This window comes from Scyliorhinus torazame, chromosome 6 (assembly GCF_047496885.1).
Source record: "Scyliorhinus torazame isolate Kashiwa2021f chromosome 6, sScyTor2.1, whole genome shotgun sequence".
Taxonomy (NCBI): domain Eukaryota; kingdom Metazoa; phylum Chordata; class Chondrichthyes; order Carcharhiniformes; family Scyliorhinidae; genus Scyliorhinus; species Scyliorhinus torazame.
In genome coordinates, this window is record NC_092712.1 from 247,492,674 (window position 1) to 247,520,353 (window position 27,680).

Below are 27,680 nucleotides of genomic sequence, written 5' to 3' on the forward strand. Positions count from 1 at the left end.
AAATTCGCTCTTTTGTCTTTGAGTGGGCCAATCCTTACTCTGGTAACCCTCATGCTCCTTATATACGAATAAAAGGCTTTGGGATTTTCCTTAACCCTGTTAGCCAAAGATATTTCATGACCCCTTTTAGCCTTCTTTATTGCACGTTTGAGATTTGTCCTACTTTCCCGATATTCCTCCAAAGCTTCATCAGTTTTAAGTCGCCTAGATCTTATGTATGCTTCCTTTATCTTAGCTCGTCTCACAATTCCACCCATCATCCATGGTTCCGTAATCTTGCCATTTCTATCCCTCATTTTCACAGGGACATGTCTGTCCTGCACTCTAATCAACCTTTCCTTAAAAGACTCCCACATTTCAAATGTGGATTTACCCTTTAAGAGCTGCTCCCAATCCACATTCCCTAGCTCCTGCCGAATTTTGTTATACTTGGCCTTTCCTCAATTTAGCACTCTTCCTTTACGACCACTCTCGCCTTTGTCCATGAGTATTCTAAAACTTACGGAATTGTGATTGCTATTCCCAAAGTAATCACCGACTGAAACTTCAACCACCTGCCCAGGATCATTCCCCAATACCAGGTCCAGTATGGCCCCTTCCCAAGTTGGACTATCTACATACTGCTCTAAAAAACTCTCCTGGATGCTCCTTACAAATTCTGCTCCATCTACGCCTCCCCAACACCACATGAGTCCCATTCAATGTTGGGGAAGTTAAAATCTCTCATCACGATCACCCTATTGCTCCTACATTTTTCTATAATCGGTCTACATATTTGTACCTCTACTTCACACTCGCTTTTGGGAATCCTGTAGTAAAGTCCCAACAATGTTACTGCAACCTTCCTATTTCTTAGCTCTACCAATATTGCCTCAGTGCTCGAATCCTCCATCATGCCCTCCTTAATCACAGCTGTGATATCATCTCTGACCAGTAATGCAACTCCTCCACCCCTTTTTCCTCCCTCTCTATCCATCCTGAAGCATCTATACCCTGGGATATTTAGTTGCCAATCTTGCCCTTCCCTCAACCAAGTCTCAGTAATACCAATAACATCATATTCCCAGGTACTAATCCAAGCCCTAAGTTTATCTGCCTTACCTGCTACACTTCTCGCATTAAAACAAATGCACCTCAGACCACTGTCCCTTAGCGTTCATCATCTCTTCCCTGTCTATTCTTCCCCTTAGTCACATTGAGTTTATTATCTAGTACCTTACTGGCTTTAGTTGCTGCCTCTTTACTGACCTCTAACTTCCTAATCTGGTTCCCATCCCCCTGGCACATTAGTTTAAAACCTCCCCAACAGTGTTAACAAACGCACCCTCTCGGACATTGGTTCCAGTCCTGCCCAGGTGCAGACCATCCGATTTGTAATGGTCCCCCCGCCCCCAGAACCGGTTCCAATGTCCCAAAAATCTGGACCCCTCCCTCCTGAACCATCTCTCAAGCCACGTACTCATTTTGACTATTCTTGAATTTCTACTCCGACTGTCACGTGGCACTGGTAGCAATCCTGAGATTACTACCTTTGAGGTCTTACTTTTTAAACTTATCTCCTAACGCCCTAAATTCTGATTGTAGACCCTCATCCCGTTTTTTACCTACATCGTTGGTGCCTATGTGCACCACAACAACTGGCTGTTCACCATACTCCCCTTCATATGTCCTGCAGCCGATCTGAGACATCCCTGACCAGTGCACCCGGGAGGCAACATATCATTCGGGAGTCTCGTTTTCGATCACAGAAACACCTGTCTACTCCCCTTACAATTGAATCCTCTATGACTATAGCCCTGCCAGTCTTCTTCCCGCCCTTCTGTGCAGCAGAGCCAGCCATGGTGCCATTAGCCTGTCTACTACTGCTTTCCCCTGGAGAGTCATCTCCCCCAACAGTATCCAAAACGGTATACCTGTTTTGGAGGGAGATGACCGCAGGGGACACCTGCACTTCCTTCCTGCTCTTTCTCTGCCTTTTGGTCACCCATTCCCTGTCTCCCTCACCAATCTTCATCTGCGGTTTGACCAACTCACTGAACGTGCTATCCACGACCTCCTCAGCATCGCGGATGCTCCAAAGTGAGTCCATCCGCTGCTCCAGAGCCGTCATGCGGTCTAACAGGAGCTGCAGCTGGACACACTTCATGCACATGAAGGAGTCAGGGGCATCGGCCGCGTCCCTGAACTCCCACATTCAGCACAAGGAGCATAATATGGGTCTGGGATCTCCTGCCGTTTTTACACTTTACCGTAACTGATTACAAATATAATATCAAATAACGAATAAGTGAAAGGAATAAAGGTTTTACTTACCAATCAAAACACTTACCAACACACGAAGAATTAAATTTCTCCCAGCTACTGTTAATTGGAGCACGTTCCTTACCAGCCAGTGTTGAGTGCTTGTGTTATTGTTAGGTGTGATAGAATCTGGCAGTCGGCAGGTTTTTTGACGCCAGAGGGTGGGAGATACTGAGCTAGCTGGATATCTGGTTCATGGGAGCAAAGTGGGGAGAGAGCCGAGGAAAGACAAAGTGTGGGGGGGGGTTACTGCTGACGGGTAAGGGACAGTTAGGAGACTGGAGATGGAGATCAGATGGCAGTCGCCGCTGAGGGGTGGATCAAGTGAGGTGCGGAACACAGGCTAGGCGCTGGCCTAGCAAAGGTCATGGTTGACTGACAGGAGGGGGGGGCAAAAGTCCCCCGACCAGACTGGTTACATGGAATGTTCGTGGACTGAACGGGCCGGTTAAGAGAGCTTGTATGTTCGCACACCTGAGACAGTTAAAAGCGCACGTGGCTATGTTACAGGAGACACACTTGAAGCTGGGAGATCAAATTAGATGAAAGAAGGGATGGGTCGGGCAAGTGTTTCATTCAGGACTGGACTTTAAAACAAGGGAGGTGGCTATCCTGATTAATAAAAGGGTGACATTCGAGGTAGGGAAGACAGAGGTAGACCCGGGAGACAGATTTATTATGGTTAGCGGGAAGCTAGAGGGAATGGCAGTGGTGCTGGTGAATCTCTATGCCCCAAACTGGGATGATGTCACGTTTATCAGGAAGGTGCTGGGGAAGATCCCAGACCTTGACTGACCGGCTGATCATGGGGGGTGACTTTAATAAGGTCCTGGACCCGAGGTTGGGCCGGTCGAATGCTAGGTCGGGGAAGCTATCAGCAATGGCAAAGGAACTGCGGGGGTTCATGGATCGCATGGGAGGGGTGGATCTGTGGAGATCTGAGAGACCAAGGAGCAGGGAATATTCATTCTACTCCCACGTACATAAGGCGTACTCCAGGATAGATTTCTTCCTGCTGGATAAAACACTGTTAGCAGGGGTTGAAGACACTGAGTACTCAGCAATTGTGGTTTCAGATCATGCACCACACTGGATAGACCTACGGGCAGACACGGGAATGTCCCAGGGCCCACAGTGTAGACTAGATACAGGACTGTTAGCGGATGAGGAAATCTGTGAGAGTGAGAGAGGCCATTTGTGGATTCATAAAGATCAATGACACAGGGGAGACTGCAGTTTGGGTGATCTGGGAGGCACTGAAAGCGGTTATTAGAGTGGAATGTATTTTGATTCGAGCCCACAGGGATAAAACTGAGCGGTCGGAGCTGGACAGGTTGGTAGGAGAAATCTTACAGGTGGACAGGAGATATTCGGAGTCTCCAAATGAGGAGCTCCTGTAGGAGCGTCAGACACTTCAAATGGAGTTTGGGCTCCTTTCCACAGGAAAGGCGGAGGGTCAGCTGAGGAGGGTAAAAGGGGCAAATATATGAACATGGGGAGAAAGTTAGCAGGATGCTGGCGCATCAGCTGAGGAAACAGGAGGCTGCGAGAGAAATGGGGAAAATAAAGGATTTGAGGGGGCAAGACGGTGACGAACCCTGGGGCGGTGAATGAAATGTTCCGGGAATTTTATAGCCAGCTATACGAGTTGGAACCCCTGGTTGGGGAGGAGGGCATGAATCAACTCCTGGGGAGGCTAGAGTTCCCGAAGGTAAATGAGGAGCTGGTGGAGGCCCTGAGGGGCCTGATTGGGCTTGGGGAGGTGATAGATGGACTGGGGGCGATGCAATCGGGTAAAGCCCTGGGACCTGATGGATTTCCAGTGGAATTTTATAAGAAGTTCTTTGGGTTACTGGGGCCGCTCCTGGTTAAGGCTTTTAACGAGTCCAAGGAACTGGGAGTACTCCCCCCAACGTTATCACAGGCATCAATTTCTCTCACCCTGAAGCGAGACATGGATCTGGAGAGCTGTGGATCGTACAGGCCAATCTCCCTCTTGAATGTAGATGCCAAATTATTAGCAAAGATCCTGGCCACTTGAATAGAGGAATGTGTCCCGGAGATAATTCGGGAGGATAAGATGGGGTTTGTAAAGGGCAGGCAACTGACATCCAACATTAGACGGCTTCTTAATGTAATTATGGTGCCAGCAGAGGGGTGCGAGGCTGAGGTGGTAGTTGCCATGGAGGCGGAGAAGGCTTTCGGCCGAAGGAAAGTATCTATGGGATATTTTAGGCAGGTTTGGGTTTGGGCAGGGATTTGTGTAGTGGGTCTGGCTATTGTACCAGGCCCCAGTTGCAAATGTAAGAACTAACCGAGTTTGGTCAGAATACTTTAATCTTTATCGGGGGACAAGGCAGGGATGCCTGCTCTCCACATTACTGTTTGCCATGGCCATAGAACCCTTAGCAATGGCTCTGAGAGCAGCGAATGCCTGGAGGGATATAGTGAGTGGGGGGGGTGGAACACAGGGGGCGAGATTCTCCACTCCCACGATGGTTGGGAGAATCGCCTGGGCCGCCACAATTTCCCGGGACACCGGTCCGACGCCCTCCCGCGATTCTCCCAAGCAGCGGGAACGGCTCGGTCGAGTTCCGCGGGCCACAGGCCGGAGAATCGCCGGAGACACCCAAAATGGCGATTCTCCGGCACCCCCGCTATTCACAGGCCCGGATGGGCCGAGCGGCCAGGCCAAAACGGCGGGTTCCCCCGGCGCCGTCCACACCTGGTCGCTGCCGTCGGGAACAGCGTGCGAACGCTGGGGGGGCGGCCTGCGGGGGGGCGAGGGGGGATTTTGCACCGGGGGGTACCTCAAATGTGGGGTGGCCCGCGATCGGTGCCCACCGATCGCGGGGCTGTCCTCTCTGAAGGAGGACCTCCTTCCTTCCGCGGCCCTGCAAAATCCGTCCGCCATCTTCTTGCGGGGCCGACTTAGAGAGGACGGCAACCACGCATGCGCGGGTTGGCGCCGGCCAACCCGCGCATGCGCGGATGACGCCAGTTATGCGGCGCCGGCCGCGTCATCTATGCGGCCCAGCCTTTACGCTGGCGACAAGGCCTGGCACGTGTAGATGACGCGGCCCCGATCCTAGCCCATTGTCAGGGCCTGAATCGATCTGATCGGGGCCGTTTCGCGCCGTCGTGAACCTCGACGGCGTTCATGACGGCGCGGCCACTTTGGCGCGGGAGTGGAGAATCCCGCCCCTGTCTCTCTCTATGCGGACGATTTGCTGCTTTATATCACGAACCCGTTGGGGTGGATGACCAACATCATGGAGGTATTAGGAGAATTTTGGCGATTTTCAAGCTACAAGTTAAATATGGGAAAGAACGAGATTTTTGTGATTCAGGCAAGGGGGCAGGAAAGGAGGCTGAAGGAGCTACCTTTTAAAGTGGTTGGGAAGAGTTTTAGGTATCTGGGGATTCAAATGGCCAAGGATTGGGGGCAGGTTCACAAGGTAAATTTGGGCAAAGCAGTGGATCAAATGAGAAGGGATTTTTGTAGATGGGACATGGTCCCACTGACGTGGAGGGTTCAGACAGTGAAGATGACTGTCGTTCCGAGATTGCTCTTCTTTTTTCAGTATCTCCCGATTTTTGTCCCAAAGGCTTTTTTCAGAAGTATGAATGTGGCGATATCGAGGTTTATATGGGCAGTTAAAACCCCGAGAGTAAAGAGGACACTGCTGGAACGGGCCCGCGGGGGAAGGGGGATTGGCTCTCCCGAGCTTTATTAACTATTACTGGGCTGCCAACATATTGATGGTCAGGAAGTGGGTAGTGGGGGATAGGTCGGTCTGGGAGTGGATGGAGGCAGCATCTTGCAAAGGTACGCGTCTGGATGCTTTACTGACGGCGCCCCTGCTGTTCTCGCTGGCTCGGTACTCAACAAGTCCGATGATAGTGGCAGCCCTGAAGGTGTGGGGGCAATGGAGGCAGCATATGAGACTGGAGGGGGCGTCGGTGTGGTCACCGATCTGTGACAATCAGAGGATCAATACAGGGATTCACTCGAAGTTGGCAGCCGTTCATCGACTTCTTTAACAAAAACTGAACGGCAGCAGTAAGGGGGGAAAAGTGAAAAGGGGGGAAAGGAAAATAGGAGGCATGGTAATGTTAAATAAGGACAGGGAATTTATTTTACAGGTAATTGGGGATTGAGCGGGAGAAGTGGGGTACGTGATTTATTGTTTGTTGTTATTTTAGGGGGTATTTTGTGCGTCGAATCGCGCGGTTGTTTTCGAAATGTCAATGTTAAATTGTGAAAATTACAAATGCTTCAATAAAATATTTTCTAAATAAAAACGTCCCCCGCACATCTCCACCGAACCTTTCCCCCCTCACCTTGAACTTGGTGCCCCCTTGTAATTGTCATTTCCGCCCTGGGAAAAAAGCCTCCAACTGTTCACCCGATCTATACCCCTCAATTTTATAAACTTCTATCAGGTTGCCCCTCAACCTCCATCTTTCTCCGTCTTTCTCGGGAGAACAATCCCAGTTTATTCAATCTCTCCTCATAGCTAATACCCTCCATACCAGGCAACATCCTGGCAAACCTTTTCTGTACTCTCTCCAAAGCCTCCACGTGCTTCTGCTAGTGTGGTTACCAGAACTTGACACAGTATTCCAAATGTGGCCTAACCAACGTTCTATATAATTGTAACATAATTTGCAAACTTTTATACTTGATGCCCCTTCCGATGAAGGCACGCATGCCATAGGCTTTCTTTACCACCATTTCCACCTGTGCTGCCACTTTTAAGGATTTGTGGACCTGCACGCTCAGACCTCTCTGTGTCTCTATGCTCCTGATGGTTCTGCCATTTATTTTATAGATCCCACCTGGATGGGATAGAAGGAATGGAAAGATGGCATGGGAAGGGATAGAATGTCATGTGATAGAGATGATAGTAAGGTGGTAGGCATGGAAGGAATAGCTGATGTGATGGAATTGGTTAAGTGTGGCAAAACAGCAAGGACAATTGCTTGATACAAGTTAGCATTCAAAACTATTGTTTGTGCTAATATTAAGAGTCACTGGATTTGAATGAAAACATTTTAGATAAGCTGTTCTATCAATCTTGATTCTATGGATGAAGATGATAAGTCTTACTCTCCAGAGTTTCTACACTATCTAACTTCAATGGCATTCCACCACATGAACTCCAATCCTAAACAACCATGTCTTGGAACATGGTTGATTGGTAGTTAGGAAGTGATTTCCTTTGACAATAGATGCTGAAATTGTAAATAACATTCAGTCCATTAGATGAAAACTGCCTTTTCATCTCAGGAGAAAACAGTTTCCAATTAGATTTTTATTTTCTATGACCATAAAAAAGTCAAAAAGCCAGATTCTTAGCAAAATTGCATTTCCATTCCCAAGACAGTTTTTTACACATGAACAATATCAACATTTCTCACTCTGGAAAAAGCTACAAAAAAGTTGTACAAATCTTTGGTGAAACAATAACTAGAAATCTAATCATTTAAAAAGTACTGACAGCTGTTTCTGACAGCTCTCAATGTACCCTGCTAGAAAGCATCCATGGCGCCAACATCCCGAGTCCTGACTGTGTTACAATGTGTTCCTTTCAAAAGTATCAAGCCAGTAACCAGAATAAAACAAAACTACAGGTAAACAGATTAAAATAGCCTCATAAACTGTTAAATAAACTCCTTGGATGCCAGCCAGTTGTTCTATATAATATTTATTCAGTTGAATTAGATTTAAAATCCAGATTCAGATGTTTTTCTCATCGTCACAAATTTGCGTCAAGTTTGAAATGGGTGCAACAACATATTTCACAACTTAAAAGAGCAATGGATTTCATTTGAATAAATCAGTACACTGCAAACAGTCAAACTCTAAAGGTCACAGTTGTTGGTGCCTGGCTCCCAGCTGTCAGTGTAAATGTTCACATCTTCATATCGCATTTGCAGGTGTCCTTGTTGCAGAGGGATGGACACAAGAGCAGGTTGTGACCGACATGGCCAAACAACCTGGCAAGACTTGAGCACAAAAATCAAGCCCGACATTCCGATGCAGTACGAGGGGTAAAGGTTTTCAGACGAAACAATAAACAATGGCTTCCACTGCCCTCTCAAATGGATGTAAAAGATTTCTCTAAACGAGGGCAGTGGTTTAAACTTTAGCATGGAAAAACTATAAAGTACCGGACTAAACTCACAACTCAGCTAAATTAATAAAATTGCAAATCAGGAAGTATAACTGCAAGTGAATTAATAAGTGTCAGCACAGCAGATCTAAAGGCATTAATTAAAATTAATAGTTTATATTAACCGTTTTGGATACCGTTTGGGGAGATGGCTCACCAGGGAAAGGTGGCAGCAGCCAGGTTCATGGCACCATGGCTGGCTCTGCTACACAGGAGGGCAGGAAAAAGAGGGGCAGAGCTATAGAGATAGGGGTCTCAATAGTAAAGGGAATAGGCAGGCATTTCTGCGGAGGCAAACGCGAATGGTCAGAACATGGAATACAGGAGTTGGGACGTCTTGCTGAAGCTGTACAAGACATTAGTAAGGCGACACTTGGAATACTGTGTACTGTTCTGGTCACCCTAATATAGAAAGGATATTATTAAACTAGAAATGATTTACTAGGATACTACCTGGACTTGATGGTTTGAGTTATAAGGAGAGGCTGTTTTTCCCCGGAGCCTAGAAGGCTTAGGGGTTATCGTAGAGGTCTATAAAATAACGAGGGGCATAGATAAGGTAGATAGTCAACATCTTTTCCCAAAGATAGGGGAGTCAAAAACTAGAGGGCATAGGTTTAAGGTGAGAAGGGAAAGATCCAGAGGGGCAATATTTTCACACAGAGGGTGGCGAGTGTCTGGACGAGCTGCCAGAGGCAGTAGCAAAGGCGGGTACAATTTTGTCTTTTAAAAAGCATTTAGACACATGTCGGAAAGCAGGGTATAGAGGGATATGGGCCAAATCCGGACAATTGGGACTAGCTTAGTGGTCAAAAGCTGGGTGGTACGGACAAGTTGGGCTGAAGGGCCTATTTTCATGCTGTAAACCTCTTTGACTCTAGTAACTAATTATAAAAGAGGACATATTGTAAAGATCCTTCCTTTTTGTTCCCTTATTTCCATTTTATTTTCTTTCTGCTGTTACATTTTTGATCCATTATGTCATGTATTTAATTGACCAATGACTTTCAGACAAAGTGGCCTGTACCTTTAATTCAAGCAGTAGTTTGCAGTAGGAGAGATCAGTGATGACCTGGTTTGGCTGATGGCCAATGAAAGCCTAAGGCGGTGCTCTGCCCAATAAAAGGTGATGATTGGATCTGATCCCACTGAGATGTTTGTCAGAGTCACAAGGCTAGTTTTGCTTTCAGTTTGAACCAGCAGTCCTGAGGAAGGATTGCTGTTCTCTCCCCTTTCCTCCAGAAAGCTGCTAAAAGAGGTGAACATTCCAATCTTGATGCCACAGAGACTCTGACTGAATCGATCTACAGGAAAGTCATTAAGGGCTGTAGACAGAGACAAGGGGCTGGATTCTCCATGTGAAAACGCCAAAATTGCGAAACGCGATGGCCAGAGAATCGGCTCCGACGTGAACTCAAACCCGACGCCGGTTTCTCGCCGAAACAACATTCTCCGGACCCCCGAAAACGACAAAATCACGGCGCCCGCCGTGCGGCCCGGAAGTACAGTATGCATCTCATTATTCATTAGGCATCTGTAATTCAGCGCCTCGGATGCCGTGTTTCTAATGTGCTATCAAAAATCGTGAACCTGGAGTGCTGGCTGAGGCAGCTGTGAGAGGAGGTAGGAGGTAGTGTGGGGGGACTGCGGGCTCCTGGATCGGACACCGGCCGTGCTTCCTGCGGGGAGATGGGGGGGGGGGGGGGGGGGGGAGAGAGGGGAAGGGGGGGCGGAGACAGGCCGAGAAGCCTGGGAACCCCCGACAGGACAGGGGCGGTGCCCAGGCACCAAACGCCATTACGGTGGCCATCTTGCTAGCCACCCACCCCGGCCCCTGGGTGAACGCAGACAAAATGGTCGAATGGGTGGGTGACCCCCCCCCCCCCCCCAAGCAACACCCACCAGGGGACCATCCATGGCCACGCCGATGGCAGCTGTAGCCACCTGGGTTGGCCACTTCCCGACTTAAAATGGAGATCCGCAAAGAATGCAGGGAAATTCAGTCAAGCCAGGAAAAACTAGCAGGTGCAAAGTTCCTGTGCATTAAAACTTGCAGAAACCCAGACAGCACTGTAACTCACAGCCATCTGCATATTAATGAGCGATCCCTGGGAACAATTGAAACATTTAAGGTGAATAAGACCAAGCCAGACTCCTCGGCGCCAGCAGGAGCCAAGACAAAGGAAAGCCAACGGACACTCAGGGACCACCCAGCGATCAGGGAACGGCTCCAGTATTGGAGAAATTGATCTAAGTGATCGGAACGTAGTCCAATCACTTGGAACCAGATAAGGGGTCCGCTCCGAACGGCGCAAAGCCCCTGGGGACTATAAAGTAGAGCCCCCAAATTCGTCCTCCTTGGCAGGGTTACTCAGCAGCGCGAAACAACCCTTGGCCTGCCTAGCTGCCGCATCAACCAAGTAAGTCTCCAGTCAACGCATGCTACGAGATAGGCGCTCCTAGCTACCAGTCCATACCAGCTTTTGAATCCTGCAGACTCAGAATCGAACGAAAGTCCATTTTTTCCCCTGACCTGGTGGGCCAGTCCCAAAGCTAAATATAGGCCTTCTAGTGTTAGAGATAGTGTAGTAAGTAGAGTTTTATGCATGAGTATGGCAGGGGGGTGGGCACGGGAGCAATAGGTCAGAAGGTGAGAGCATTGAGGGAGAACTAGGGAATAGGGACAGTGTGGCTCTGAGGCAGAGCAGACGGGGAGAAGTTGCTGAACACAGCGGGTCTGGTGGCCTGAAGTGCATATGTTTTAATGCAAGGAGCATTACGGGTAAGGCAGATGAACTTAGAGCTTGGATTACTACTTGGAACTATGATGTTGTTGCCATTACAGAGACCTGGTTGAGGGAAGGGCAGGATTGGCAGCTAAACGTTCCAGGATTTAGATGTTTCAGGCGGGATAGAGGGGGATGTAAAAGGGGAGGTGGAGTTGCGCTACTTGTTCGGGAGAATATCACAGCTATACTGCGAGAGGACACCTCAGAGGGCAGTGAGGCTATATGGGTAGAGATCAGGAATAAGAAGGGTGCAGTCACAATGTTGGGGGTATACTACAGGCCTCCCAACAGCCAGCGGGAGATAGAGGAGCAGATAGGTAGACAGATTTTGGAAAAGAGTAAAAACAACAGGGTTGTGGTGATGGGAGACTTCAACTTCCCCAATATTGACTGGGACTCACTTAGTGCCAGGGGCTTAGACGGGGCGGAGTTTGTAAGGAGCATCCAGGAGGGCTTCTTAAAACAATATGTAAATAGTCCAACTAGGGAAGGGGCGGTACTGGACCTGGTATTGGGGAATGAGCCCGGCCAGGTGGTAGATGTTTCAGTAGGGGAGCATTTCGGTAACAGTGACCACAATTCAGTAAGTTTTAAAGTACTGGTGGACAAGGATAAGAGTGGTCCGAGGATGAATGTGCTAAATTGGGAGAAGGCTAATTATAACAATATTAGGCGGGAACTGAAGAACATAGATTGGGGGCGGATGTTTGAGGGCAAATCAACATCTGACATGTGGGAGGCTTTCAAGTGTCAGTTGAAAGGAATACAGGACCGGCATGTTCCTGTGAGGAAGAAAGATAAATACGGCAATTTTCGGGAACCTTGGATGACGAGTGATATTGTAGGCCTCGTCAAAAAGAAAAAGGAGGCATTTGTCAGGGCTAAAAGGCTGGGAACAGACGAAGCCTGTGTGTCATATAAGGAAAGTAGGAAGGAACTTAAGCAAGGAGTCAGGAGGGCTAGAAGGGGTCACGAAAAGTCATTAGCAAATAGGGTTAAGGAAAATCCCAAGGCTTTTTACACGTACATAAAAAGCAAGAGGGTAGCCAGGGAAAGGGTTGGCCCACTGAAGGATAGGCAAGGGAATCTATGTGTGGATCCAGAGGAAATGGGCGAGGTACTAAATGAATACTTTGCATCAGTATTCACCAAAGAGAAGGAATTGGTAGATGTTGAGTCTGGAGAAGGGGGTGTAGATAGCCTGGGTCACATTGTGATCCAAAAAGACGAGGTGTTGGGTGTCTTAAAAAATATTAAGGTAGATAAGTCCCCAGGGCCTGATTGGATCTACCCCAGAATACTGAAGGAGGCTGGAGAGGAAATTGCTGAGGCCTTGACAGAAATCTTTGGATCCTCGCTGTCTTCAGGGGATGTCCCGGAGGACTGGAGAATAGCCAATGTTGTTCCTCTGTTTAAGAAGGGTAGCAAGGATAATCCCGGGAACTACAGGCCGGTGAGCCTGTAGTTACTGGAGAGAATTCTTAGAGACAGGATCTACTCCCATTTGGAAGCAAATGGACGTATTAGTGAGAGGCAGCACGGTTTTGTGAAGGGGAGGTCGTGTCTCACTAACTTGATAGAGTTTTTCGAGGAGGTCACTAAGAAGATTGATGCAGGTAGGGCAGTAGATGTTGTCTATATGGACTTCAGTAAGGCCTTTGACAAGGTTCCTCATGGTAGACTAGTACAAAAGGTGAAGTCACACGGGATCAGGGGTGAACTGGCAAGGTGGATACAGAACTGGCTAGGCCATAGAAGGCAGAGGGTAGCAATGGAGGGATGCTTTTCTAATTGGAGGGCTGTGACCAGTGGTGTTCCACAGGGATCAGTGCTGGGACCTTTGCTCTTTGTAGTATATATAAATGATTTGGAGGAAAATATAACTGGTCTGATTAGTAAGTTTGCAGACGACACAAAGGTTGGTGGAATTGCGGATAGCGATGAGGACTGTCTGAGGATACAGCAGGATTTAGATTGTCTGGAGACTTGGGCGGAGAGATGGCAGATGGAGTTTAATCCGGACAAATGTGAGGTAATGCATTTTGGAAGGTCTAATGCAGGTAGGGAATATACAGTGAATGGTAGAACCCTCAAGAGTATTGAAAGTCAAAGAGATCTAGGAGTACAGGTCCACAGGTCATTGAAAGGGCAACACAGGTGGAGAAGGTAGTCAAGAAGGCATACGGCATGCTTGCCTTCATTGGCCGGGGCATTGAGTATAAGAATTGGCAAGTCATGTTGCAGCTGTATAGAACCTTAGTTAGGCCACACTTGGAGTATAGTGTTCAATTCTGGTCGCCACACTACCAGAAGGATGTGGAGGCTTTAGAGAGGGTGCAGAAGAGATTTACCAGAATGTTGCCTGGTATGGAGGGCATAAGCTATGAGGAGCGATTGAATAAACTCAGTTTGTTCTCACTGGAACGAAGGAGGTTGAGGGGCGACCTGATAGAGGTATACAAAATTATGAGGGGCATAGACAGAGTGGATAGTCAGAGGCTTTTCCCCAGGGTAGAGGGGTCAATTACTAGGGGGCATAGGTTTAAGGTGAGAGGGGCAAGGTTTAGAGTAGATGTACGAGGCAAGTTTTTTACGCAGAGGGTAGTGGGTACCTGGAACTCGCTACCAGAGGAGGTAGTGGAAGCAGGGACGATAGGGACATTTAAGGGGCATCTTGACAAATATATGAATAGGATGGGAATAGAAGGATACGGACCCAGGAAGTGTAGAAGATTGTAGTTTAGTCAGGCAGTATGGTCGGCACGGGCTTGGAGGGCCGAAGGGCCTGTTCCTGTGCTGTACATTTCTTTGTTCTTTGTTCTTTTGTTTGAGTAGTGATTGACTGTGTATAACAAATGTGTTTTGATTTGAATCTTACTAATTGGTGTGTCGAGTTATTGATCAGGACTTGAACTTGAACCTCGTGGCGGTATCATAAAGATACCTGGCGACTCTAGAGCAAAGGTTATAGAAACAGAGCAAATTAAGTAAAGACACAACGAGCAACAAATTAAGAGCCAACCAAAGTTAGCAACATTTACTGGCGACATTCTGACGGGACCCGACTTAGAAGTGGCCTGACCACTCCGGGAGAACCCAACATTTTAATTGAGAATCCAATTTGGAACAGAAAAACCACAAGTGTTCAAGCAGTTCTGATAATACATGCGTAACTAACAAGGCTATAAAGTAAAACTGATAGATTTTTGTTGCGAAAAACTGTCGGGAGTTTGTATTCCGGAAAATAGCGAACGCCATACCCGTGTTTACAGCACCGCCTTAGTACCCCTCGTTCCAAATTTAAAAAGAGAGCATTCAGAAAGGAAAAATAGCAATGAAGGCAATGGAACGCCTTATGAACCCCCAGGAATTCGAGGTCGCAGTGACCAGCAGCAGAGTAGGACAGTGTTCCGTTTGGGAAGAAGAGATCAGAAAATATCTCAAAGGGAAAGGATGGCCCCATTGGAGTGAATTCTGTGATAATGAGGAAACAGGACCCGGGAGTATAGGACATACTTGCTGGGAGAACCTGTCAGAGATCCATAAGAAAAGCTTAGGGAAAGCTCGCAAGCCGTTGGCAATTGTGTCCTGTCTGGCACAATTGCGAGGCACAGAGGAGGTCGTTCGGACGCTCCGCAAAGAGATAGAAGAGAGACATCGAATGAGCAAGGTCAATGTTAGTGAGATCGAGAGAGAGAATATAGAATTAAGAAGGAAGTTGGCAGCAAAGGACGGAGAGGTGGATGATGCCAAGTGGGCACACCAGTCTTGCCTAGCGCATCTGAGCAGCTTCCAAACCCAATATGAGAAGGCCTATCAGGGCACGCAACGTGCAACGAGACAGAGAAACAGGTAGAGGCATTGCAAAGGCAGTGCAGCGATCTAAAAGCAGCATTAAGAGCACTCCATGCTGCCACCACGAAGCACAGACAAAGCTCAGTGGATCATTCAAAATGCAGGAAGCAGATTGCGGAACTGCAGTCTCTGCTTTCAGTGCAAAATGGGTTTCAGAGCACCTTTGGATCCCAATTAGATGAGGAAGACGGCCCTGATTGGCAAGAATTAAATGAATTAAAGAATGAATTAAATAGGTATGTTCAGGGAACATGTGCGCAAAGAAAGCCCCAAAGGAGAAAAGCATCCCAACCCCCCACAGAGCAGATAGATCAGGCACCCATGAATCCAGTAACTACCCACCGCACAGTCACATCGGAAGGAAACACAGAATTCCTTTACACCACCCCCTTAACCGTGACCCAATTACGGGACGCGTGCGAAAAGATCACACCATTCCTCCCCACCTCAGACCCCCACCACTTCTTTGCTAGAGTGAAGCAGCAGGCTACCATGTATGGCCTGAATGAGCGTGAGCAAGTGAAGCTCACAGTTTTAAGCTTAGACCCTTCGGTTGTAGCAGCCCTTCCCGACCCACAGAATGTAGGAGGAGGCACCCTTGCAGAGATGCACACGGCGATCCTAGATGCGATCGGCTATAACAGAGGTGACCCAGTAGAAGGCTTGAATAAGTGCAGGCAGAAGAAGACAGAACACCCCACAGCGTTTGCTGGATGCCTGTGGATCCATTTTACAGCCATTTTTGGAAACTTAGACCGTGCTCATTTGTCCCCAGACAACATGGCCGCACCCTTATCTCCCATGCCACAGAGGCAGGACAAAAAGCCTGTACCAATTATGACCCCTTGGAAGAAGGGCACAACGAAAAATGGGTTTTAAAAAGGTTGTCCCGCTCTTGGGAGCAATCTGTCCACAACAAACCCGCAATTAGAAAACCCGAAGAACAGCAGGCAGAGGCAGATATCCAAGCAGTTAAAGCACACCATAACACCGCATGGGTGAACGAAGCCAGGAACAGCCCCCCACAGAAACCACAGGAGTGTTACAACTGTGGACAATTAGGTCACTTGGCACGATAGTGCAATGCCCCACAAAAGCCACAGAGAGCCCAGCAGGCAGGCGCTCTGAATAATAACAGGACAAAGCCCATACATAGTGTTCAGACCAGATAGACATGAACGGAACTGACTGATGGTGTTCGGGCTTCCCCACCTGGGTCTGTGACACCCTTTGGGATAGGTCCGGCCAACCAGTTGTTGCAGCGAAAATACGGGGACAGCCCATCGAATTTCTCTGGGACACCCGCACCACAATTAATTCCTCCACCATGTTCCAAAAAGACACGTGGCCCACTACAGCCACAATCACCCTCAGCGGTTTCACAGGCCACTCACAACAGGGACACATCACAGCTACTGTACCCATTCAAATTGGCAATATTACAACAAGACACCTCATAGTTTTGGTCGATCTGGACCACACAGCAGAACATATTTTGGGCATTGATTTCATGAACTGTTTAGCTGTTTAGCACAGGGCTAAATCGGTGGCTTTGAAAGCAGACCAAGGCAGGCCAGCAGCACGGTTCGATTCCCGTAACAGCCTCCCCGAACAGGCGCCGGAATGTGGCGACTAGGGGCTTTTCACAGTAACTTCATTTGAAGCCTACTTGTGACAATAAGCGATGTCTGCAAAATGACAAAGTCAGCAAGAGCCCCTGCAACGCTCACAGTAGGTGAGTATGTAAACAAGATTAGCGCAGTCGGCGATTTTTGGTTTGACCCGACCACGATTAGTGCAGACAAACAGGTTAGGGCAGTTCTTCAGAAGAACAGACCGCATTTGTAAGTCATAAACATGACTGCGGCAGAATGGCTGGTTCGGTTCAAATAATAGGACCGGACCCTAGACCCCAGAAGCAATACGGATTTCCCCAAGAGGCAGAGGGAGAAATCTCAAAGGTTATTGACAGCTTATTAGAACAAGGCGTACTTAGATCGGTAGCCTCTACTAATAATGCCCCAATTTGGCCAGTGAGAAAGCCCGATGGATCATGGTAACTGACCATCGATTACCGGGAACTCAACAAAGTCACCCCCGCAGCAGCACCCACGGTAGCCACAAGTCCCAAGACCATGCTCAAACAGGGACTCAACTCACAATATTTTACGGTTTTGGACATCAGTAACGGATTCTGGTCCATTCCATTGGCAAAAGCGTGCCAATACAAATTTGCCTTCACGTTTAACGGTCAGCAGTACACGTGGACATGCCTTCCACAAGGATTCCACAACTCCCCTTCCATTTTCCACCGACAGCTGGAAAATGGTTTATCAAACTTTTCTCGCCCCGAATGTCTGGTCCAGTATGTGGACAAAGAACAAAGAAATGTACAGCACAGGAACAGGCCCTTCGGCCCTCCAAGCCCGTGCTGAACATGCTACCTGACTAAACTACAATCTTCTACACTTCCTGGGTCCGTATCCCTCTATTCCCATCCTATTCATGTATTTGTCAAATGTCACTATCGTCCCTGCTTCCACCACCTCCTCCGGTAGTGAGTTCCAGGCACCCACTACCCTATTACTGCAGACAGACACCAAGGCAGAGCACATCGAGCTTCTGTCCGAACTCCTGGAACTCCTACAGCAAATTGGATGCAAAGTAAACCCCCAAAAAGCCCAAATTTTGGAAAACAAAGTGGTATATTTGGGAACGATTATCACACACGGTAAACGCGAGATCGAGCATAAAAGAATGGACTCGATTGTCAAATTCTCCCTTCCCCAGAATGTTTCCGCCCTCCGGTCGTTTTTAGGACTGGTTGGCTATTGCCGAAACCATATTGACAGTTTCGCCACCAAAGCAGCACCCCTCTCGGAACTCCTAAAGAAAGGAGCACCTTGGGAATGGCTTCCGCAGCACACGGATGCTGTAGATGTTTTGAAGCGCGCACTCATTGCAGCCCCCGCACTACAGGTTCCAGACCTGCTTTCCCCCTTTGCTATAGAGATAGCTAGCACAGAGCGACCCTTTCGGCCATGCTCCTCCAGGAACGGCACGAACAGTTAAGACCTGTGGCTTACGCGTCCAGAGTTTTAAATCCTGTGGAGCAGGGATTTTTGGCCTGTGAAAGGCACCTGCTCGCAGTTTTCTGGCCAGTTCAATACTTCTCATATATCACCGGACTAAACCCCATCACAATCCTCACAGAACACACCCCCACCCAACTTTTACTAGACGGACAACTTGAGGACGGTACAGTATGCCAGATTAGAGCAGCCGGATGGACCCTTCTTTTGCAGGGACGGGACATCACTGTTAAAAGGACCAAGACCCACATTTTCCTAGCCGACAGCTCCAGTACCCAGGCACCCCCCACGAATGTGAAATCATCTCACCACACCGCAATCTATGGAATTCCTTGCCCAGTGAAGCAGTGGAGGCTCCTTCATTAAATGTTTTGGGGCAGCACGGTAGCATTGTGGATAGCACAATTGCTTCACAGCTCCAGGGTCCCAGGTTCGATTCCGGCTTGGGTCACTGTCTGTGCGGAGTCTGCACATCCTCCCCGTGTGTGCGTGGGTTTCCTCCGGGTGCTCCGGTTTCCTCCCACAGTCCAAAGATGTGCCGGTTAGGTGGATTGGCCATGATAAATTCCCCTTAGTGTCCAAAACTGCCCTTAGTGTTGGGTGGGGTTACTGGGTTATGGGGATGGGGTGGAGGTGTTGACCTTCGGTAGGGTGCTCTTTCCAAGAGCCGGTGCAGACTCGATGGGCCGAATGACCTCCTTCTGCACTGTAAATTCTATGATAATCTATCTATGATAACCACAACACAGGCCCCTTTATCGCGAAAGCACCCCCCAAAAAGATAGGTAATTCACCGCAGAGCCCCCAGCACACAGACACGTGCGCACCTTTGAGAATCTATGTGGATGGTTCTTCCACTGTATTAAATGGGAAGCGCATTACAGAATGCGGCATCTATGTTGAAGAAATCTCCTTAAAACTGCCAGGACACTTAGGCGCGCAGGCGGCAGAACTAGCAGCCATTGCGTACATCATAGATCGCCCAGATTCCTTCCCCAGCCCAGCAGACATATACTCGGACAGCCTCTATGTCTGTAACAGCCTCACAGAATTCCTACCCCTGTGGAAAGCAAGAGGATTTGTTTCCGCGGACGGAATACCCCTCCCTTCAGCCCCATTGCTCCGGCACATTTTGGATAAAGCACAGGACAGGATTTTTGGCATTATTAAAGTCCGAAGTTACCACCGTTCCTCCCCACCTGGAAATGTAAAAGCCGACGCACTGGCTAAAGCTGGTTCCAGACATGGACATTTTTGGAACCCCCCCAAAAGCGCCCCAGTGAATGCAGTTCAGGTCTCACAGACTAATATCGAGGATTTAGTGCAGGCTCAGAAGCAAGATAGTAATTTCAGGGAGATTTTAAAAGGAAACTTTCCAGCCCCATACGATAGGTTTAAAAATGCACTGACCACACATGACGGTGTGGTCCTAAAAGACACCCTTTATGTGGTTCCTGAACAGGACAGGAATCAGCTTATTTGTTTGTCCCATGATAGTCATGGGCATCAGGGAACTGACCCCACTACAGCCCACCTCAGGCAGCTCTGTTGGTGGCCGAATTTAAAAGAAGACGTCACGCACTATGTGTAAAATTGCCTTATCTGTGCCCAAAACAATCCGGACAGATACGCAAAAACAGCTCAGCTCATCCACACTCACCCCGTTAATGGCCCCTGGACTAACCTCCAGATTGATTTTATAGGACCATTGTCCCCTTCCAGGAATGGTCACAAGTACGTGTTAGTTGTGAGACACGTTTACGAAATGGGTAGAAGCATTCCCATCTAGAACAAACACGGCAAAGACTACCACTAAGATTTTAACCCACCACATCTTTACAAGATGGGGACTCCCCCGCAGCATTGAATCCGACCAAGGTTCCCATTTTACAGGACGTGTCATGAAGAACGTCCTCACGATATTTGGCACTACCCAAAAATTCCACATCGCATACCACCCCCAGTCACGTGGTATCGTGGAGCAAATCAATCGGACCCTAAAGGCAACCCTCAGGAAAATGGTCCAACAAAACAGCACCACTTGGGATTCAGTCCTCCCTTTTGCACTAATGTTTTTGCATAACACTGTTTCGACATCTACAGGGTACACCCCACACACTCTCATGACCGGACGCCCCATGAAAGGCACAGAATTTTTATTAGGACTTGACTTGACCAGCCCCGAAGTGACGGCCCTCACACACGAGAACGCAGTGAAACAACTAGTTGAGAATGTAAAAATGGCTCAGTTAGCAGCCGCAGTAAAATTAGGCTCCAGGAAGAAACAGAGCAAGGCCTGTTTCGACAAGACAGTGTATGCGACTAAGTTTGAAGTAGGACAGCAGGTCATGCTCTCCATTTACAACCCCAGCACGTTCCTGTCACCCAAGTATTCGGGTCTGTACTCCGTTGCGGACAAAGTAAGCCCCTCCGTTTAGAAGATTAGGTACCCCAAAGGGAAGACCGCCTAGTTTCATATTAACCAGCTCAAGGCACATGGCTCGCAGTCTAACCACGCACACCACGTCATGCTCGACGCAGCAGACCACCCCCCCGTCCACAGCCAACGTATCCCTACCCTCCCCCAACACGCCCACCCCATCCACGACTCTACCTCGACTCTACCCCCGAACTCTAGACTCCGCCCCGGAACGCCCAGACAGCAGCAGCAGAGACAGCGACTGTGACACCGACAATAGCCACAGCACGCCTCCCTACTATCCCCATGCAACAGGCCCCACACACCCAGCAAATCTGAACACGATTCGAGTGATCCCTTCTTGATCACATTCCTTAACAAACCTCACTAAAGACCACCGCCCTACCATGACGACCCCGACTCCGTCCCCACAGAATTAGACAACTATTTGGCACCATGGCAATTCGTACAAGCTCATCCGAAACGACGAGATGGATCCCAAGTCACACCATGCAGCTTTAGCAACACTCATCCATTCAAGGGTATGGCATCCGGGAGAAGAAGATGACATTGAGTCGGACTCCCAAAACGAGAACCCCTTTGCGATCCTGTTCGCAACTGATAACTGAGGTGTCAAAGAACAAAGAACAAAGAAATGTACAGCACAGGAACAGGCCCTTCCGCCCTCCAAGCCCGTGCCGACCATGCTGCCCGACTAAACTACAATCTCCTACACTTCCTGGGTCCGTATCCCTCTATTCCCATCCTATTCATGTATTTGTCAAGATGCCTCTTAAATGTCACTATCGTCCCTGCTTCCACCGCCTCCTCCGGTCGCGGGTTCCAGGCACCCACTACCCTCTGCGTAAAAAACTTGCCTCGTACATCTACTCTAAACCTTGCCCCTCTCACCTTAAACCTATGCCCCCTAGTAATTGACCCCTCTACCCTGGGGAAAAGCCTCTGACTATCCACTCTGTCTATGCCCCTCATAATTTTGTATACCTCTATCAGGTCTCCCCTCAACCTCCTTCGTTCCAGTGAGAACAAACCGAGTTTATTCAACCGCACCTCATAGCTAATGCCCTCCATACCAGGCAACATTCTGGTAAATCTCTTCTGCACCCTCTCTAAAGCCTCCACATCCTTCTGGTAGTGTGGCGACCAGAATTGAACACTATACTCCAAGTGTGGCCTAACTAAGGTTCTATACAGCTGCAACATGACTTGCCAATTCTTATACTCAATGCCCCGGCCAATGAAGGCAAGCATGCCGTATGCCTTCTTGACTACCTTCTCCACCTGTGGTGCCCCTTTCAATGACCTGTGGACCTGTACTCCTAGATCTCTTTGACTTTCAATACTCTTGAGGGTTCTACCATTCACTGTATATTCCCTACCTGCATTAGACCTTCCAAAATGCATTACCTCACATTTGTCCGGATTAAACTCCATCTGCCATCTCTCCGCCCAAGTCTCCAAACAATCTAAATCCTGCTGTATCCTCCGACAGTCCTCATCGCTATCCGCAATTCCACCAACCTTTGTGTCGTCTGCAAACTTACTAATCAGACCAGTTACATTTTCCTCCAAATCATTTATATATACTACAAAGACCAAAGGTCCCAGCACTGATCCCTGTGGAACACCACTGGTCACAGCCCTCCAATTAGAAAAGCATCCTTCCATTGCTACTCTCTGCCTTCTATGGCCTAGCCAGTTCTGTATCCACCTTGCCAGCTCACCCCTGATCCCGTGTGACTTCACCTTTTGTACTAGTCTACCATGAGGGACCTTGTCAAAGGCCTTACTGAAGTCCATATATACAACATCCACTGCCCTACCTGCATCAATCATCTTAGTGACCTCCTCGAAAACCTCTATTAAGTTAGTGAGACACGACCTCCCCTTCACAAAACCATGCTGCCTCTCACTAATACGTCCATTTGCTTCCAAATGGGAGTAGATCCTGTCTCGAAGAATTCTCTCCAGTAATTTCCCTACCACTGAAGTAAGGCTCCCCGGCCTGTAGTTCCCTGGATTATCCTTGGTACCCTTCTTAAACAGAGGAACAACATTGGCTATTCTCCAGTCCTCCGGGACATCACCTGAAGACAGTGACGATCCAAATATTTCTGTCAAGGCCTCAGCAATTTCCTCTCCAGCCTCCTTCAGTAGTCTGGGGTAGATCCCATCAGGCCCTGGGGACTTATCTACCATAATATTTTTTAAGACACCCAACACCTCGTCTTTTTGGATCTCAATGTGACCCAGGCTATCTACACACCCTTCTCCAGACTCAACATCTACCAATTTCTTCTCTTTGGTGAATACTGATGCAAAGTATTCATTTAGTACCTCGCCCATTTCCTCTGACTCCACACATAGATTCCCTTGCCTATCCTTCAGTGGGCCAACCCTTTCCCTGGCTACCCTCTTGCTTTTTATGTACGTGTAAAAAGCCTTGGGATTTTCCTTAACCCTATTTGCCAATGACTTTTCGTGACCCCTTCTAGCCCTCCTGACTCCTTGCTTAAGTTCCTTCCTACTTTCCTTATATTCCACGCAGGCTTCGTCTGTTCCCAGCCTTTTAGCCCTGACAAATGCCTCCTTTTTCTTTTTGACGAGGCCTACAATATGTCTCGTCATCCAAGGTTCCCGAAAATTGCCGTATTTATCCTTCTTCCTCACAGGAACATGCCGGTCCTGAATTCCTTTCAACTGCCACTTGAAAGCCTCCCACATGTCAGATGTTGATTTGCCCTCAAACATCCGCCCCCATTCTATGTTCTTCAGTTCCCGCCTAATATTGTTATAATTAGCCTTCCCCCAATTTAGCACATTCATCCTAGGACCACTCTTATCCTTGTCCACCAGTACGTTAAAACTTACTGAATTGTGGTCACTGTTACCGAAATGCTCCCCTACTGAAACATCTACCACCTGGCCAGGCTCATTCCCCAATACCAGGTCCAGTACCGTCCCTTCCCTAGTTGGACTGTCTACATATTGTTTTAAGAAGCCCTCCTGGATGCTCCTTACAAACTCCGCCCCGTCTAAGCCCCTGGCACTAAGTGAGTCCCAGTCAATATTGGGGAAGTTGAAGTCTCCCATCACCACAACCCTGTTGTTTTTACTCTTTTCCAAAATCTGTCTACCTATCTGCTCCTCTATCTCCCGCTGGCTGTTGGGAGGCCTGTAGTAAACCCCCAACATTGTGACTGCACCCTTCTTATTCCTGATCTCTACCCATATAGCCTCACTGCCCTCTGAGGTGTCCTCCCGTAGTACAGCTGTGATATTCTCCCGAACCAGTAGCGCAACTCCGCCTCCCCTTTTACATCCCCCTCTATCCCGCCTGAAACATCTAAATCCTGGAACGTTTAGCTGCCAATCCTGCCGTTCCCTCAACCAGGTCTCTGTAATGGCAACAACATCATAGTTCCAAGTACTAATCCAAGCTCTAAGTTCATCTGCCTTACCCGTAATACTTCTTGCATTAAAACATATGCACTTCAGGCCACCAGACCCGCTGTGTTCAGCAACTTCTCCCTGTCTGCTCTGCCTCAGAGCCACACTGTCCCTATTCCCTAGTTCTCCCTCAATGCTCTCACCTTCTGACCTATTGCTCCCGTGCCCACCCCCCTGCCATACTAGTTTAAACCCTCCCGTGTGACACTAGCAAACCTCGCGGCCAGAATATTTATGCCTCTCCGGTTTAGATGCAACCCGTCCTTCTTATACAGGTCACACCTGCCCCGGAAGAGCTCCCAGTGGTCCAGATAATGGAATCCCTCCCTCCTACACCAGCTGTTTAGCCACGTGTTTAGCTGCTCTATCTTCCTATTTCTAGCCTCACTGGCACGTGGCACAGGGAGTAATCCCGAGATTACAACCCTCGAGGTCCTGTCTTTTAACTTTCTGCCTAGCTCCCTGAACTCCTGCTGCAGGACCTCATGCCCCTTCCTGCCTATGTCGTTAGTACCAATATGTACAACGACCTCTGCCTGTTTGCCATCCCCCTTCAGGATGCCCTCTACCCGTTCGGAGACATCCTGGACCCTGGCACCAGGGAGGCAACATACCATCCTGGAGTCTCTTTCATGTCCACAGAAGCGCCTATCTGTGCCCCTGACTATAGAGTCCCCTATTACTATTACTCTTCTGCGCTTTGACCCTCCCTTCTGAACATCAGAGCCAGCCGTGGTGCCACTGCTCTGGCTGCTGCTGTTTTCCCCTGATAGGCTATCCCCCCCGACAGTATCCAAAGGGGTATACCTGTTCGAGAGGGGGACAACCACAGGGGATTCCTGCACTGACTGCCTGCCCTTTCTGGTGGTCACCCATTTCTCTGCCTGCACCTTGGGTGTGACCACATTTACATAACTGCGATCTATGACGCTTTCCGCCACCTGCATGCTCCTAAGTGCATCCAATTGCTGCTCCAACCGAACCATGCGGTCTGTGAGGAGCTCCAGTTGGGTGCACTTTCTGCAGATGAAGCCATCCGGGACGCTGGAAGCCTCCCGGACCTGCCACATCTCAAATCAGAGCACTGCACCCCTCTAACTCACATTGCGTCAATTAATTAAAATTAAAATTTAATTTTTTTATTTTTTTTTAATAAATATTTTTTTTAAATTTCAAAGTTACTGTTAACTGTCCAGATGATGTTTTAAAAAGAACCGCTTGGGAGAAACAGTGTCCTTTCTGATGGAACCTGCAGCATGTTTGTTCAATGTTTGTTCGTTGATGTTATCGTTAAGTGTAGTTTGTCCCAGACAATAGTTCAGAGGAACTAGTCTGTAGACAGAAAATTGGTAAAGGTACAAGTGTGTCCCAGACAATAGTTCAAAGGAACTAGTCTGTCGGCAGACAACAATCATAACTACTCTCCTGAATCGAAGGTAATCACGAGAGACAGCTCCACGACGACCACATCCTTACCGGTTGCTCAGGCAGTGGAGATACGGCATTGATCTCCGCCCTGCGTGAGGACCCCCCTCTGGTCAGCTACGCTCGGGTAGAGCACATACGGCATTGATCACCGTCCTACCCAGGGATTCCATCCAAATCTTACCCGCCGCAGCCCATACGCACCCCATTTTGGCTCGATTATGTTCAAAATTCTTTCGTTTGGTTTTAGGAACCCTTAGGATTGCTTCCCTATGCTATTTACATCCTCAAACACTAGGATGGTAAATGACACAGGCTGCGAGACGGCTCGCAGTACGGCAGAATGAGGGAGTCACACATGGTGACAAATTATAAAGGGAAATTGGCACTAAAAGACAGACATGCTAATGTACAAAGATATTAAACAAGATGGTAACAGAAACTATGCTTGATCTCCAGAATTCCAGAAGCTCCAGGAAAAGAGGAGACAAAAAGGAAGAGAAGGAAAAGAAGAGAACAATGAAGACGGCATACGTGTTTTTCGTTATAATGTATATGCGGTTACGCGTGGACGCGAACCCCATGACCCCAACCCCCCAAGGCCGTCAATGATTCAGTTCCCCGTAGCACCCAGAGCCCAGTAACAACGCACCATCATGGTGTGATAGCTTTATAACATGGTACTCCCTTTCATACGTAATTGAATCCCTTTTAGTATTGACGATATTCTGCAGCATCGTGCAGACTATCCGCATGAGAAAATGGCGAAGGAGAGCCTACCGCTCTCGCACCCCGGTAGACAGGATGAGATCCCCTATTTTCGGTTTTCACCAGGCCCCCGAACCCCTTGATCTACAATAAAGGACATTCGTTCGTGTCATTTTGTGAATAAAGACAACTGAGATTGTACAACTCTGAGCTTGACCGCCAAGCCAGAGGAAAATGTGAATGCTGCTATTATTTTTGTATTGTTAGGAAGTTAGTATGATTGGATGTTTAAGTGAGTGTAGTTTATGGATGATAGTTAGAGGTACCGTTTTTAAAAATGTTGTAATGTATGCCCCTGTTGTGACATAGCGCCACTTAGAATTGTTAGTTAAAAATTTTCATACATAGTTATGGTCAGTGTAGAGGCCATGGAAGAGTGCTCGCTGGGTCAGGGCGTGAAGACAACGCAGTTATGTGATCCATCACGCTTCGCGTTAGGGATCACAAGGAGGGCGTGTAGCCACTTGGGTTGGCCACGTCCCGACTTAAAATGGAGACCCGTAAAGAATGCAGGGAAATTCAGTCAAGCCAGGAAAAACTAGCAGGTGCAAAGTTCCTGTGTATTAAAACTTGCAGAAACCCAGACAGCACTGTAACTCACAGCCATCTGCATATTAATGAGCGATCCCTGGGAACAATTGAAACATTTAAGGTGAATAAGACCAAGCCAGACTCCTCGGCGCCAGCAGGAGCCAAGACAAAGGAAAGCCAACGGACACTCAGGGACCACCCAGCGATCAGGGAACGGCTCCAGTATTGGAGAAATCAATCCAAATGATCGGAACATAGTCCAATCACTTGGAACCAGATAAGCCCCGAACAGCGCAAAGCCCCTGGGGACTATAAAGTAGAGCCCCCAAGTTCAATTCGTCCTTCTTGGCAGGGTCACTCAGCAGCACAAAACAACCCTTGACAGTGACCTGCCTAGCTGCCGCATCAACCAAGTAAGTCTCCAGGCAATGCACGCTACAAGATAGGCGCTCCTAGCTACTAGTCCATACCAGCTTCTGAATCCTGCAGACTCAGAATCGAACAAAAGGCCATTTGTTCCTCTGACCTGGTGGGACAGTCCCAAAGCTAAGTATAGGCCTTCTAGTGTTAAGAGGTAGTCTAGTAAGTTGAGTTTTATGCATGAGTAGTGATTGACTGTGTATAATAAATGTGTTTTGATTTGAATCTTACTAATTGGTGTGTCGAGTTATTGATCAGTACTTGAACTTGAACCTTGTGGCGGTATCATAAAGATACCTGGCGACTCTAGAGCAAAGGTTTATGAGCTGACGGAAAGACTACCTAACAGACATTTACAGATCAAAAACTTTCTCCGCTAGGAGACAACAGAGGTACTCTAGGGCCACGAGTGGCACAATGCTGGACAAAG

At 48.2% G+C, this 27,680-nt stretch overlaps 1 long non-coding RNA gene across 1 annotated transcript; it reads left to right on the forward strand.

Moving 5' to 3' along the window:
• Positions 1-9,669: 9,669 nt before the first annotated feature.
• On the forward strand, positions 9,670-27,480 carry LOC140425799 (uncharacterized). Its single transcript, XR_011948014.1, has 2 exons — positions 9,670-9,987; positions 25,991-27,480. It is a non-coding gene; the product is annotated as an uncharacterized lncRNA (long non-coding RNA).
• The last annotated feature ends 200 nt before the right edge of the window (positions 27,481-27,680 follow it).